The 16,819-nt window shown below is 32.9% G+C and overlaps 1 protein-coding gene across 1 annotated transcript in view; it reads right to left on the bottom strand.

Annotated features, from left to right (window-relative positions):
* The window catches only part of LOC128990027 (protein jim lovell-like), a 68,901-nt gene extending 52,352 nt beyond the window's left edge, over positions 1-16,549 (bottom strand). The window contains exon 1 of the mRNA XM_054412239.1: positions 16,314-16,549. The gene's annotated coding sequence lies outside the window, so the exon portion shown is untranslated. The remainder of the gene's footprint in view (positions 1-16,313) is intronic.
* Between the last annotated feature and the right edge of the window lie 270 nt (positions 16,550-16,819).

Below are 16,819 nucleotides of genomic sequence, written 5' to 3'. Positions count from 1 at the left end.
TTTCACGACGAAAAATATTTATATTGTATAATTAAGTTTCAAAGGAAGTTACATAAATTGTGAAATATACCAAACTATGTACAATTACGAAAGTAATCTCAGTATCTCCAAAGACACCTTTTAGCTAAACACACTTAAGTCTGGAGACCAAGCACATCCGCCTCTGTTGCCATCTGTATCACTTAGGAACCTTACTTATACATACCTTAATACATGCGGTATTACTTAGCTGTGGTCACCTTACAACCCCCCCCCTGATCCCCCCCCAACCATCCCTGCCTTCTCTCGACATTCTCCTCCCTAGCTTTGCTAGCCTCTCATTTACTATTTGAATTTAAAAACTTCAAATATGTACCAAATTGTGACTTACAACCATAACAATATGTGTTATCGTTTGTGTGGTGACATAATGATAAATCTTTGTATCCTCGAAATAGCAAAGCGATTGTTAATGCATTTACTTGAAATGTTTTTAAGACAATATATTTCCTCGATGCTAAATTATAAATAGTCTTATTGAATCGTGGGATGTTTTACCATAGTAGGGTCAATGTAGGGTCTACTACGAAATGATGATGATAAAATTACGATGATTACAAAAAAAAAATAGACTGAATAAGCTATGCAAGTAAAAGGTTTCAAAACTGTTAAACCGTGTACGTAATAATTACTCTTAGGAAATGAAAAGGAGAAAAAGTAAAACATAAATCTTATGAAACTACATAAATGAGGGACGAACTCACAATGCTTTTATGTGAGTAATCCATCATAATATGTCGATAGTAATAATCCAACTATCTTCTCAAGTGGTAACGATAAAAAGACGTTCGTAGAATAATTGTATCTATATTAGAGAATGATTAGTTATGCTCTAACCAAACTAAAATTTAACTATGCAATCAACACTATACCTTTCTCAAATCTGAACTAAACGCTATAACAACAATGAAACTTACAATGCAAGTACCGTACACACACAACGCAAAACTAGGATAATCTACGACGGTTGCGCATACCAACCAGAAGGATGTTAGTTCGATCCTGAAAAAGTCTAAAGGTGTTTTATGTTTTCGAAAATAAACACAATTATTATCCTTAATCAATAGCTCGGTAAAAAATCTCGACTAAAGAAACAGCTGACAGTAATACATCTGTCACCGCATTCATCAAAACGCTTAATAGTATATTTCGTACCTAGAGCCGAAAATGAGGTTTTGCCGACTTGAGATGGTATTTAAGTTCGTGAAGAAGTCGAGAACTAAAAAGCTGCAAAACCATTTCGGTCCGTGGTACGAATGCTATTTTTCACCACACTATACCCTATTACCACTATTCACCACAATAATAATGCACACTGATAGTCAACACAAATACAACTAAGAAATAATTTGAGGAATCAGCAAAAATAATAATAAATAGTTGCTAGGCAGCGGTGACAATAAAACAATTCTATTGCAATGCTATGGATACTGATTGTGTATTAAATATGCATTCATGTTTTAAGAAAGTAAGCGGGCAGCTGATTTTGCGGCCCTAGGGATGTAAAAACCTGCTCGGTACCCAAATGACGATGACAGCTGGCATGGCCAGCAAAACGTAGCTTTCAGCCACCAATTAATATATGTAAAACAGCTCAAAACATCATAGTGTGTGAAAAAAATACTACTCTAATGCTAAACTAGAAACACAACTATTGTTAAATACACACTACACTGACAAATAGCTTCCTTACACCACGTAATCACCCCTGACAACAGGTATTTTGGAGACAAACCAATAATAACGTATAAAACAAGCGTATCGGTTAATTTAACCCTATAATTTGTCTGTTTGCAGCGCAGGGTGTGCCAGGGAGGGTTGGTTTATTAACGCACCTTCGTGAGAACTACTTGCCTTGGATCGCCTGACATGTGTGCCGCTATTACCTTTTATTTATGCATTTATTGATTGCCAAATTACAGGTAGCAGTCGGCCAACTCCTTCATAATACAGAACGGCTCGCCGTCGCTGGAATATTCTACGTGCTCTTTGATCAAATATGTCAAATAGTTTGAAATAGTTAGATAACTAGGTTGTGTAAAGGGTTAGTGTAGGTATAAGGTGTCTAAACTATTAAGGGCATTGGAAGATAACATTTTAGACCCATTTGCGATTTGCTAAAGTATTTAGGGGGTTTCAATTGGAAAGTAACAGACTCAAGAGTTTGTGGTTCACTTTGAAAACATTTTAAAATCCTAATGTATTTAAAACACTACAAAGTACTCGTACTTATTTGCCTTCTTATCAACCGTGGGCTTGAAGAAGAGTTAAAGAAACTACCAATAAGGAAGTCGTAGGATTTATTTTAGTTTCATTTTACTAGTATTTACGCTAATGATATTTTCCATGGAAGAATCACACACGATTTTAAGGGTCCAAATCTCAGGAAAATTTTTGTGGATAAACTGGGACCGAACCCGTCCTTCTTCCATCAAAGATTAAGATGCCAAGTACATGGTTGACATCGCATTCTACTAGGTTGAGATTGAGTAATTGTTACTCGCTTAAGGAATAGTAGATTTAGGTTATTTTGTTTTAAAACAGAAGAAAAAATTTAAAGATTTATTTTTTTAAACTGTTATGCATTAATTGAACCTAGTTTTTTAAACAATCAATTGAACATGCACTTGAACAAGTTTTTTTAACTTGGCGAGGCCAAGCTGTTGTAATTTCTTTAATAAATATACTTGGATATTGAAAATGTAACTTTGAGAATACCCAACCAATAAGATAGGCAATAGACTAAAATACACAAACTCTTAAAAAAATATATTGTAATTTCAAAGGGAAAATATAAAAAATAGAGCTTAATCGATTAAATACTTGCAGATTACTATTTTTACAATGTTTTACTATTTTTTTTCTCTATATCTTAAACACCTGGTAGAACAATACTAATTTAGCTTACTATATAGAATCAAAGAAAAATACACAACGAACAAGAATTTGACCATCTTTAGATATAAATATTATATCTTTAGAGCTTTAGATACCATTGACGTATTTTTTTTAATAAGTATTTTTGTAGAAGCGAACATACTTGGCTTTCAGCCAGATTCAAGTAATACGGTGTACCCAAGCACTAGAAAATATCAACCAATTCTGTAGTGCCAATTCTACAAAACATTTCGTATTAGAAAACCTAATCTTTCAATGATTTACTGCATTGACTGAATTCCCGTACATACAAACCTTCAACCACACCTATAATATTTGCTTGTTCGTCAGCTAATTCAATTATATGACACACACTTAACGCAAGCATCACAAGAAAGACCCAATAGGAGTGAGAGAGAGCGAGTGTGTGTTTCTGTCTTTGTCGCTCCCATTGTTGAGGCCTGATACATGGTGAGGCGTGTTAATTAGGTTCTACAAGAACCCTTTAACACACAATCGAGTATTGGAAGTGATTCCTTTTCCAGAAATACAAAGTTGATTTGTTCAAGATTGATATTCAACGGCTTGAACAATGGTTTTGTTTACTCTGCTCGCAAACGCTACCTTTTAAATTCGTTTATTGCAGAAAATATTAAAATAATTTATACCTTTTTGAGATTTTAGTGTAAATGGAGCTATAATATGAGATATATGTGAGCTCAAATGATATGTGTTATATTTTGGGGACCTTTTTCGTTATAAAATTAGATATACCGTGTTTTCAGGTTTAAATGTTTTAACTATTGACAAATCCTCTTTAGGGTTAGGTTGGGTTAGGTTAGATTAGGTTGGACTGGGTAATGTTAGGTGGGTAGGTTGGGTAAGAACCAAGACAAAAAAATGTAAATTGTGTATTTAATTTTTACTCACAAATTATGTTATGGTACAGTCGTATAACTTTGGAGTACAAATAATGGACGTAATTTACATATTCGGGGTTTTTAAGTTGAAGGACGTCCCTAATTTCAATAATTATTTATTTTCTATAGACAGTTGGACAAAAAGCTTCATATGGGCTCCAAACAGCCGCATTTCCATTAAAACTCAGTAGCTTTGTTGTTGATTTGGGGGATTTGAACCCAGGTGTCTTAGACGAAATGCCCTCAGTAAACTACCTGTAATGTATACTTGACTTCTATTAAGGTAGTATACGTATAAGAAAGAGTAATAGTAAACACAAAACAAGTATACAAACTCATTTTGTAAAGTACTAACGAGTATGAAGGGGTTGTAAGTTAGACGAATTAGTCTTTACAAGCCAAGTATGTGTTTGAAAGTGGCTACTTCCCCAACTCCGAACATTCATCCACAATCACTAACAGCTATGTGGGAAGTTTGTCCTAACTTATGGCGGTTCAGCTTTTAACGACCCATCTCTATATTTGATTAACAATGTATTCATGTGTAAACATGTTTGATGCCAGTTGCTTAAGATTAATCAACTAACACGTTTGCGTTTGAGGCTATGAACTAGGAAGAGTAAAAGTGAGTTTGTGTACCCACGGATGTCTGTCGATTTGGATACAACAATTAAATCATTTTTCATTACACTGTCTCAAAAACAGCTGTCTTACGGATCGTTTTGAGTCCCTAAAGATAGCTTTTTGCGGACTAGTCCGTACAATTTTACGGACTCGAATCATATGGTTATGTCAAAGCTTATCTCAAAAACAAATCAGCTGTTCCGATCCTTAAAAATGCTTCCACAACGATTTGTTTGGCAAAGTAAACGTTCCATTTTAATCACACGGTTTTTATTTGGCTATATTTTGTATTTTCTGCTATAATATATTATAATGTAATGAAAAATATTGTTCGCAACTCGTCCTAAAATGATTTTTTTGTGACTCAATCGAATTTCCATCGTTAAACCAGTTAAACACGATATCGTACCAAAAAGGCCTACTTTAGGGACTAGTAACGAAAACTACTATTGTAGGACTGAGTTCAGAATTGGTAATGACAAAAAACTAAGTAACTTCAATTTTTGGTAATTCAAACAGTCTACTAATTTCGGGAGAGTTGACTTATTTTCTTTATAATATTACACGATTCTAAATCACATATTTCAATTTAAAGTTTAATGCGTGTTGTTATTGAGGTTTCTACATTCTGGATATGCTGTATTCAAATGTATGATCAGTCAACCGTCACCAAACCAATGAAAAATGTGTCTAATGATTATTGTGGAGAGAGCTTTATAATTCGCCTTAGAAGTATAGTTGGCCCAAAGTCCAAAGGCACTAGACCAACTCACTTCCTCACACTCTGAGTAGAGAACTAATTTATATACCCAGTAAACCGAGGTAAATATTAAAATTGCTTAATTATATTTAACTTTTAAATAATTGCAGACCCCTTTCGGCCAAACATTACTCTTTTAGAGTTCAACAAAAAGCAAACATTAGCTAACAAATATATAAACTTTTTCACCCACGATATAATTAAGTTCACCTAACAACCTTGTAATAACGACAAAGCCAACGAAGCGCACATAATTATTCTTTTACACACTCGAACCCGGAGTAATTTGATAAGCCGTATTATGTGGAAATTATGAGTTCACAGCGAAGCGGTCGACCGGTCGAAATCAAAAGGGAGTGGAATCCATCGCACGCGTAAAAATACAAGAAATACCGTAAAACACGACGAGTGTTAACCAATTAGGCAAAAACAAACGTGTAAAAACCGGGGGGAGGGGCATGGTAGGCTCCGCCCTCCGCGACGGCGCAGCACGGTGCTGAGGCGACTGGTGTCATATCAGCGGCTCCACACACCACCTCAGCAGCCCTGATAACAGGGGGGTAGGGGGGTAACATATGTGGGAGGAGACATACTAAAGCACACTGTGTATCGTGCTAGTATTGGTAGATGTCGATATCAGACGATATTGTAGCAAATGGATAGGTTAGGTTTTGTACGTTGCAGAATGGGGAAAAGGTGTTGGTTGAAGTGTGTAGAATTCAATTGGTATACACTATATTTGATTAAATAAAATATTATAATCTTGGGACCATTTATGAATTCACGATTAATTTTTAACTTGTTCCAACCATTATATCATATTCATGTAATTAATTTTTAAACATTACAATTATTAAAGGAATAATCAAAAATAAATAATATTATATATTATATAATTAATTAACTACAAATTCAATGAGGTTCTTCATTAATTTTGTTACACACTGGTGTGAAACTAGTGAAACATTTTAAATTGTTTATAGAACTATACACACTCCAATAAGAAGATCTTGGTCATGTTAATCGAAAACTACCAAAATCTTATTCATAAGTAAATAAAATTACGGTTTGGAATATCTATGCCAACGGGTTTATGATATAAACCTAAAGTATGTTATCCTAAAACATAAAAACACTTCATCATTAGGGACGCCGTGATATACAACATACAACTTTTTTGTGTCCAAAGTACAAATTAAAAAATATTCCAAAACACACTTAATAGTTATTTTACACTTTATCCTTCTGAATTGCTAGTAAATATGAATAATCATAGTCTAATTAAATTTCGTTACCTGGACCAATTAAATAGTTTGTACAGTTTCGTCGATTAGATTTTTTTATTCACTGCCCCTCCTCCAAAAACAATATTTATCAAAAACATCACTTTACAAATAGGACCTTTAGTTTAGTTGAGGTGGTAAATATTGTGTTTTTTTCAAATTTTATTTTAATGAAAAAAATTTAAAATACAAACAAGTAGGCCTAAGTGAACTTTTCTTCTAAACTATAAAAAAATATGCAGCAAAGGAAATAATTCGCTTTTACATTACAGTTTGGTAAGAATAACCAGCGTTGCAGACCAAGAAACTGTCTACATTTGCAATACATATCTTACGTATGCATTGTCAATTATTAGTGAGTTCTACAAAGGTTCTACGCTGAGTTTGGTAAATTAGTGTTAGAAAGTTGTAATGAAACTTTATCTCAAACCTAACCTAAATGATAAAAAAATGATCACCTTCACGGAAAGACCATATAGTAAATACTTTTTTACATGCAGTACATCAATTTAAATGACTTCACCGAGGTGGCATTTTAATTCCAATCAAATGGGTGTAATTATAACCATTGTCTATTTGAGTCAAAGGTATAACACAGCAATAATTAGTTAATAAGCTATTATAGTTATCAAATAATTAAACTATTATACAACATCATGGATCGTAGAGTGGTCAAGATATTTACAAGCAATAAAAGCAAAGATCGTCGATGCTATAGGCTGTTCAACTTAGACCACGCCTTCAATCCAACTGACGCAATCCAGATACAACTTAAGTTTTGCATACTAGCGCCTGAACAGTTTGTTCTCTTTTATTTATGAATAAACTCTTTTTACAAACAATGTTACGTATAAGAATCTAAATATCATACGTACGCCTTCTGATTGACGTGTTTTCAAATGTTCCTAATAAAACCAAACAACGAATTCCGTTTGGGTTGAAAATATAATTATTTTATGTATTTTTACACATAATAATACAGCACTAATAAAATAATATTTAAGATTTAAAAATATGAATATTGCTCTTAGTTATAAAACAAAATTGATTGAAATTGTTATAAATAATCATTAGAAATAATTGTTTTGATATCATGTTCTAAATAAGATTCAGAAATATTTTCATTATACTATAGAAATTTTGCCTTTTTACGTGACAGATATTGGTGAATTTAACAATTATGCTTTTTGTTTGATCCCAACAATATAATACGATAAAATATGTAAATATATTATTACCAATGAACATATAAACGGTTTGTCATCTTAAACAATTAAAAATAAAATACTAATATATTTTGACATTAAAAAAATTGTAACAATAAATTGTTTACCAAAAAAATCATCAAATGCAAATAAAAAACAATTAATAGAATTTAATAGCAAATAAAAGTGCTCGACTCTTAAAATGCATATTTTGTTCAATTTACCATAAAACTTAAACAAAACCGAACACCTAAACAGCAAATATTCTCCGAGCACACCAGTTAACACATTTATCGCTAGTTAAGCCCCATATCATCCCTTCCAAACAAGACATAATCGCTAAAGCTTAAAGTGTTTGTTTTACTAAGCGTCTTTACCACAAAATGTGAAAGCTTCTTAGCAAAATTGTGTCTCTCAAGCTTAAGGTCAGAACCGATCAATTATTAGTGTAGAAGGTGACGAACATTGCTAATATAGATGTCGCTTCTAGTGACGATCAGCTGATATATTGCTTCCCCCCTACCCCCACCCCTACCAACACCTTCAAGACAAATGGGCGATTAGAGTGGGCAAAACTGTTCAATGACATGTGAATAGGTTAGTGTTCGATTAAACACTTTGACTAATCTGTGGGCTTTTACTGTGGATGTTTTAGTTCGATTATTCAACAATTCATTATACATGTGGTTAATAGAATCAGCATAATTGATTTTAATATAAGTAATATCGCATAGTCACTAATAAGATCGCAATTTAGTTGTGATATCAACATAAATTTCGTGTAAAACTTTTAATTTAGATATGTTAGTTTTGTTGGCTTGAACCTTTAACTTTCAATCCATCCCAACACTACATTACATAAAACGATAAAATTCGTCCATGTTTGTCATTGCAAAAGTCATCAAGTAATAAGGTCATTTGGAAGTTTCAAACTTGATTTTAGTACTACTACTTATGTTTGTGTGTACTTATGTTTAGTGGGGTATGTGTTTTCGATCAAACTTCTACATTACATAAAACATCAAATAGCATATCAATAATACTTTGATAATGGCTAAATATATACCCCCCCCCACAGCAAACCTGCAGACTAAGCAAATTTCCATTTGCATGATTGGTTTTCCACTAAAATGTCTCCTTAAAAATATGACATTTATTCCCTATTTAAATAGAATTAGTTTAACGAGTATTTAGGTTTGCTGCTACAGGGAGGCTAAAAATTGTTTATTTTTACGGAAAAGAATGTTGTAGTTTATTTCAAATGTGATTCATATGGTGATTGTGATGATTATCCTTGGATGAATTTAGTTTTCGCAGTTTGATAAGCTATCACTTATCGTAGCATTATTTAATATTACATGAATGGATCCGTTCACATGTTTTTATATCAAAATCTTCTGAGGCAATGAGTTGTTTTAATGTTTTCAAGTCACGAATACGTAGGCAACAAAAAAAAATTAAAAATCCAAACAACAAGTAGGTTTAATAAAACAAGTTGCAAATCGCCACAACTGTTTTCTTGTGTGTAGTCCAATGTTTTATGATGTTACATGATGTGTTTCATGCATATATTTTTGTATTAACCGTGACGTTAGATTAAATTCACTGCTAACATGTTTTATCATGTATATGTGTTTATATATTTAAAAAAAAACAAAAAAAAACAGCTTAGCCACTGAGGAAGCTACTAACACACCAAGTGCAATAATATAACGTCTGGTGGTGAAGTTTATTTCACAACGAGGTGACACCACAAAAGCCTACGTAAGATTTTTTTAACTTGATCCAGAATCGAACATCAAAACATTATAATTCCCCCTGATTATCTGTCATCGTCTATATCTCAGGTGGACATACTAACCTCTCAGTATATTGCATTAACTTACAACATTCTCAATCACAATTCAAAACTTAGCCGGAAACTAACCCCGGCACTTAAGTGCCACATGCCCAATCAAGGCGCGGAGTTAGAACCGTAAGCGCCACCAGAGCGACATGCAGGGTTGGAGATTACAGTCGGGGTTTAATTTGGAGTCGACGACGGTTAAAATTAAGCCACCGTAGTCTCAACTCCACACTTCGCGTCTTCATTGCCCAAACTCCTTGGTCAAGTGATTGGAATTCCGACTTTAAGACAATTTGAGGATCTGGTTTAACAGCGATAGTTGTGTTGGTTTTTTTTTTCTTTTTTCCTACGGATTATAGGTTATTATGTGGTGAATGCTATATAATTAGTATATTTTTGTGTGAGGCTAGTGAATATGTGACAGTGGCCCATTTGTGGGTATTTTAGCATACCTAATATTACATTCAATGCATGAGGTTATTGACTAATATTTAGAAACGAAGTACTTAAGAAAATATTTGTAACGAAGTATTAGCTTAGAGATTATCAAACACTTGCTTTTGCAACGAAATAATTGTATTTTATGTTTGTAATAAGGAAGTTAATTTGACAGCGAGTTGTATATAGTATTTTCGTGTATACTGAAGGATCTTAAGACCAATATGATGCGTGTATTACGAAGTATTAAAATATTTATGAGCATTTACTTTAGTAAATCACTCAACTGTAGACGGATCCACAACACCACAAATTTTTATGCACTGGATATTTGAAATGACACTTTAACCCCATAAGGTCAAAAGAAAGAAACTACAATACCTGTTTAAGACACCGTTAAGTACTCCAATTAAATAATTTTATATTGGTTTAGCAGCATAAATCTGAACATAATAGACTATTTTCCTGGTCAAAAATACTTTGTTGTATTGGTGTATGTTATGTTATGAAGACTAGGGTCTTGTTTACAACACAGTAAGGTTATACTACAGTTGTTGACAGGAGTTAAATATGTATCTTGTGCACTGTTGTAAAACATACCTACTGACAGGCACTCAATATCTTAACATGCATACCTTTAAACGAAACAAAAAACTTTGTATCGTATAATATGAACTCATTATGTTACAAATAACAAGTAAAAAAATCACATTCTTTACTAAAAATATTGCAAAAGAAATGCAGTCTTACGTTATTCATGTAGAGATGTTATCCTGTTGGTAATAAAACATTTCTACACGTTTCAATAAACGAAAGAACCCTTATTCGTGTATTAATTCGATTCCTGACATTTTTAAATAAACCCCCTTAAACTCAACCACACAATAAATTAAAAATATATTTGGTATAATCAATATTTTTTTTTAGAAAATAAGCTTAACGTTTGTACAATTACTGTAATAATCCACAGTCAAATGTTCAAAAAGTAAAATGTTTTTTATAAACAATCTATGATAACATCTTTGCATATTATAGTAAACGAAATGTCAAGTTTACTTAACATCCTGTACAATATCGAAGTGCAATAATATTTTCAGCCTGGAAGCAATAAATTAAAATTTACCATCCAAACTACTTTTTATTTTGGGGAATATTTGCAGTTTCAATATTTTTATTGTTTGGTTGCACCTTTTTAGGTAAAATTACAATAAATAAATGGTAAGTGATGAAACCACTACAGTTTAAGCTGAAACTTATCGTACATTCAGTCAAAACTACAAATGTATCTTTAATTCCCATCAGTTGAAACATCAATGGTATAAAAAGAAATCACGTCAACGCAATCCTCCTAGCCCCACAAAGTTACCATAAACCCCATACTTGACTCCCTTACACCATACAGGTCGCATGTTGTGGCTGTCGTCGACCATGTGACTACCGCACAGGGACAGTTACATGTTTATGGACGTCTTCGCATGCTTGTATTTGACATTTAAATAGCTCATTTGTTTTTATTCGCAAATTACGATAACAACCGAGACATACTCCCGCACGCACGCTCACACGACACGCAACGATATACGCTATAGTCGGTTTCTTGTTACTTAGTGGTCGGTAGTGGGAGAATCGAAAAGTGCAGTTTTTATTATTGTGTGTAGGTAAAATGTATAACATTCTTAAAATATCAGTATGTAATATTTATTTACTATAATGTATGTGTATTATGTTATGTGTTTGTTAAATTATGCTAAAAGCTGATAAGAAAGTAAAGTCAAGCTTAGTAATATTTATGTAAATAATGTGTTCACTAGCTCGGTGTTTATAAGCTACAGTATAATGATTTAAATAGTAACTAAGTTTAAATGGACACTTTTCTCTTCCTAATACGAACAATATTTTTAATTATTCAAAACACTGATGTTATAGGATAAAGGCGTTTAAAAATTTTTGAAATTATTTATAAATAAGATAACAATTTCATTTGTATATCTGTGAATTTTGTGAGATGAATATAAAAATTATAATATAAACAAATGTGCGATTTATGCATTACAGTAATCGAATTAGAATTGCAAGTAAACCCATTTCCACCCTTTAATTCAGTGTAAATTAATTACTATTTTCATTCACATTTACATGAGCAAGTTTGTATTACTTTTTAATATAGAATAACTATCTCAACAAACATTCACAGAATGAAACCCGTGTGTTATTTACCATAGTGGGTCGCATTTCAATTACTAATTCACAATGTATGTTCGGAAATATTTCAAGCACTTAAGGGACCTATAAAAACTTAATCAAAAATCTTTTTAGGGAATTTAAACAAAACTGTACATGACATTATTTACATGCAATTTTAAATACACAAGCCCTTTGTTTGTTAACCAATCGTAATGACCAATACCACTTACAAATCGATCAGCCAATATTTCCAAACTTCACAAACAGATAAGAAGAGTGATTCATTAAGTGCGTTCTGGGACAGACTGCATCTAACTCAAGGTTGTTGGTAAAGTGTTTAGACTAAAACAATAAATTACACTAATAGATCACGAGGTGGAGGAAATTTGCGTCTAATTGTTTGAGTGTACGAGCTTTTCTCTTATCAGGGTCGTTTAACACGGGTCATTTGATTTATCAGGTCATTTACAAGCCAAGTGTAAATGACGTATCATTTGTTTGAATATTATGGAAAAGTATGGAAGTAAGTGTAATGAACACTGCTTCAAGGAAGAATTTCTTCGCCGAAACACAAGCAATATAAACTAGTTAACTAAAATTACAGCAACGAGTGTATTGTAAAAACAACTAAAATAAAAGCAAAGATTTATTTACAACTAAAAGTAACTGGATTAAAATGTTAAGCGTTTTAAGAGTTAAAAACTATAGCTGACTTAAACTCATCATTAACGGATGAAAACCATTTCAAACTTATTTTTAACGGGTAAAAATTAAATACATTTTAGAATGGATTTCATTTTGAAATTTGATTAAACTGCTGATGTTCATGTTAAATTCTATTCTAGCTACTCACAAATCTAAATAAGGTATATACTAAATATTAAATTTAAGTGGTTTATTGTCATTCGATAGTTTGAAAAAAATAATTTTAGTTCCATCATTTGAACACTCAATGAAATGATGAGATTATGCACGATGTAGACCTAGTTGATTGGATATTTTTTATTGAATGGTAGTATTGATAATATACGAATTTTAATTTATTATTATCGGATCGTGGCTACTCACTATTATTTGTGCTTGAAATATGAAAATAATTCTTATCTAGCTCAACAAATACATAAAATATAGTACCATAACTTGATTCTTTAACATATAGGGTTTTTACAAACTATAATTGACACCATATAATTTAATATTTAAATCAACCGTTAATTTTCAATGTACCCTAAATATTTACACAACTTAAAATCACATCAAACAACAATAAAACAACTGAAGTAATATATATTTTAGCATAATAATCAGAATAATCACATTAAAACGATGCTAAATCGACCAAAATCTGGAATTCCAATTGTTAGATTTGCTGACAGATAAGGTGAAACGTTTGACGAGTCGGTGCACCGAGCCGCGAACCCTTGACAATGATTTAAGTCAATAAGGGCCAGGCAAATCAGTAAGGTACGTGAGGCAACCGCACACACACACACTCTCTCACACACTCACACACACTCACACACGAGGGTGGTCTCCCCCAATATCGTATTCAGACCCGCAGCACTTATCGGTTTTCCAGAGACGCGCAATTAATAATTTCCGATCCCCAGATATTATTGCTCCGAGAAAACAAAACCATTCGGATTTGCAAAACCTGTATTGAAATCTGCATTAAAATGTTTTAATCGGAATCGTCCCTCATATTTTTAGGATTAAAAAGTTGTAGCCTTTGTGGTGTTATGTTCAGTGGATTTTAATAAGTGACACCAATGTGTATATGTTGTACTAGACGATGGTACAAAAAAATATGTAAAAATATTACTTGTTCAAAAGAGGTGTGAATCCATTTACATTTAAGTAAATATTAATTACTTAGGTTTTCAAGTCTAGTTTTGATGAAGTTTTATACCTACAGCCATCATAGGTAAAGTTTTGATCCCCTTATATATAATTATTGGTGAGGACTTACTAAACAAGTTGTAACTATTTTGTAGTCCAATTAAAGAGTGCTATTTACACATAGTTTGGTTATACTGTACCTCCAAACTCAAATTATAGTTTGATAAATTATTTTTACTTTTAAAATGCTTTTATCTTTGCAATTGAAGTGAAAATATACTACAGCTGTTGTTTTCGTATCGTATCTCCTCCGGGTCGTTAAAGCATCTATTTATTTATAACCCTGCATAACTATATTAAACTGGTTTTAAATTTCACCAAACATATATAAAAACTAAATAATTGGACATTTTAGTTTTGATTTTTCAACGTATGCATTATAAACTATAGTAGCAAAAACGAAGACTTTCATAAATTATTTGTACAGTTTAAAGTATACAAAACCAATACAACACAAAACTTTTTAGACATTAAACTACAGTCTGGCATACGTTTTTGATAAAACAACAATTTACTCTAAAATAACTCGTTAGTAATATTCCAACATTAATCAAGTGCTATTACAAAATGTAATGATGAAATATTAAATACGAAAAGTTTACATACATAGAATGTAAACCATACAACTACTTATTTACTAAACACTTTTAAACAATAACTAACACAAATAGCTTTTCTTAACCTATATTTTAAGTTAATCGAAAGTTAACTGAATATCTACATCTTTGTTTTCAATACATGTTCAACACAAACGATCTATAATCAAGTAATTAGTACATCACTGAGTGGTTTACGCGTTTGCAAAGTTTCAAAAGTTTACCGCCGTCGCGTCGGCCGCACGGCGGACGCATCTCTACATCTACATCAATACATACATCACTACATCACTAAACAGCTACATTACTACATTTAAACAGCCCTCTCAACATTGATTAATGACCAAGCAGCCGACTCACGTTCAATTATTGCAATAGCTGACATTAACTGAGGAGTTATTTAAATGAGTTGTAATGTTATGCGGAAGAATAAATTAAAATTACTTGCGTGAAGTGCTCATTACTTACTGTTATGTGTTGGAAAAACCTGTGTTTAGTAGGTAACATGGTAATAGGTGTAGTGAGTGATTAGTAATTTATTGCGAAAGTTGATTATAACGTGTTGGACAAAGTCTTAATGAGTTGTAAAGAGACAGTTTTATCGTTTAGGTTATAATATTACAAAAAATTGATCAAAATCTTTGGTTGACTAGGTAATTATTGTTTATTTACATTGAAATGTTTATTATTAAATAAGTTCGGAAAATGAAATACTTTAAAATTAAGGATATTTTATGGTCGGCTCGTAAAAAATGTGTTTAAGCAAGTTTCCTATTGTATTATTTTGTTTAGATTACTTTTCAAAGAACCCTAAAGTTAGCAGTTATATTTACTTTCCTAGCAACTTAATATTTAGAGCGGTGATTCGTAAAGTTAATTCTAGATTTATAAAGCAAACAAGAACAATGTTTATTGTTCGAAATAACCTTTAAGGACGTAAAAACTACTGTAGTAAACTTACTACTGTATACACTTACTGTAGTTATAGTTATTTTTAACTGATGATGTATTTATTTTTATTTTAAAGCTTTGAAATATAAAAAATATGGTGTCTGTTAATTGATTAGTGCTTCTACGATTTCGTAAGATTGTTTAACTTAAAAAGACATTCTAACTAATATATCATTGAATTGTTTATTGCACAGTGAAGTAAAAACTAGTGATCTTTCTGAAAATTTACACCCTACTTTTTGACCAGAGATATTATACTAGCGTAACAAACTTGAACAAACTTTTACCTGCAAATCACTTTTAACTGGTTTAACTGAAAACTTCACAAACCTACTCAAACCCACCAAAACAAAACTACACAAAGAGTTTAAAAGTGGCACAACTTACAGATAAGGTGTTATCGGCTCACATACTCGCGCGACCGCGACGCACACACAAGTGACACAAACCGTCTAAGAAGAAGGGGAGTTTCTTAAAAATATGGCCGCCGGGAATGAACGCATAATTCTCCCGCTCCGTTAATGAATCCGATTAGACAAAAGGTTTTTTTCGCCGAGGGAGAGAGAAGGGCTGACGCAGACGCGCGCACCATGTGAGCGCCCACTTACCGTATTTTTCTAAACAATGAGATCCGCCGCCCACCGCGGGAGGGAAATTCAAAACATGTGTGACACAATTGACACATTCGTACCTGTGCTTGGGAAGTTGGTGTAGAGTAGACGTAGAAGTAGATGTAGTAGTAGATGTTGAAGTCTCGACAATACGTACAAGTTTACAAGTTCCCGTGTAGCGACACTCAAGTATAAGTCCAAGTCCAACTCACATGTCCCGACCACCGCATCGCTCGCGTCTTTTGTTTTTGCTAGCACGACTACTACTGTACTGGCACTGGGCAGCGGTAGAAGGGGCGCAGCGCGCGAGGGGAGGGCCGTCACTGCCCACAGCTCCGACCTTCAATGCGCGAACAAATTTTCTGCAGAAGTGAAAGTCCCCCCTCCCGGCTCTTCAAACCCCTATGCACGGAATAATGAAAGAACGCGTCATTATGATCGAAAAGTATTTGTTTCTCGACTTAAATAACGCCCGCACCGCTGCGGCAAGTTCGGGCACTTGTGGCCACTCCAGGAAGTTTCCAGCTTGCAGACGTTGTACCTGATTTCTACGTTTGTTTCGGGGCTTAAAGTTACGGTGGTGGTT

This window comes from Macrosteles quadrilineatus, unplaced genomic scaffold (genome assembly GCF_028750875.1).
Source record: "Macrosteles quadrilineatus isolate MER2022 unplaced genomic scaffold, UCM_ALF_1.0 Scaffold_3__2_contigs__length_128488019, whole genome shotgun sequence".
Classification (NCBI taxonomy): domain Eukaryota; kingdom Metazoa; phylum Arthropoda; class Insecta; order Hemiptera; family Cicadellidae; genus Macrosteles; species Macrosteles quadrilineatus.
This window is presented reverse-complemented; position numbering and strand designations above follow the sequence as displayed.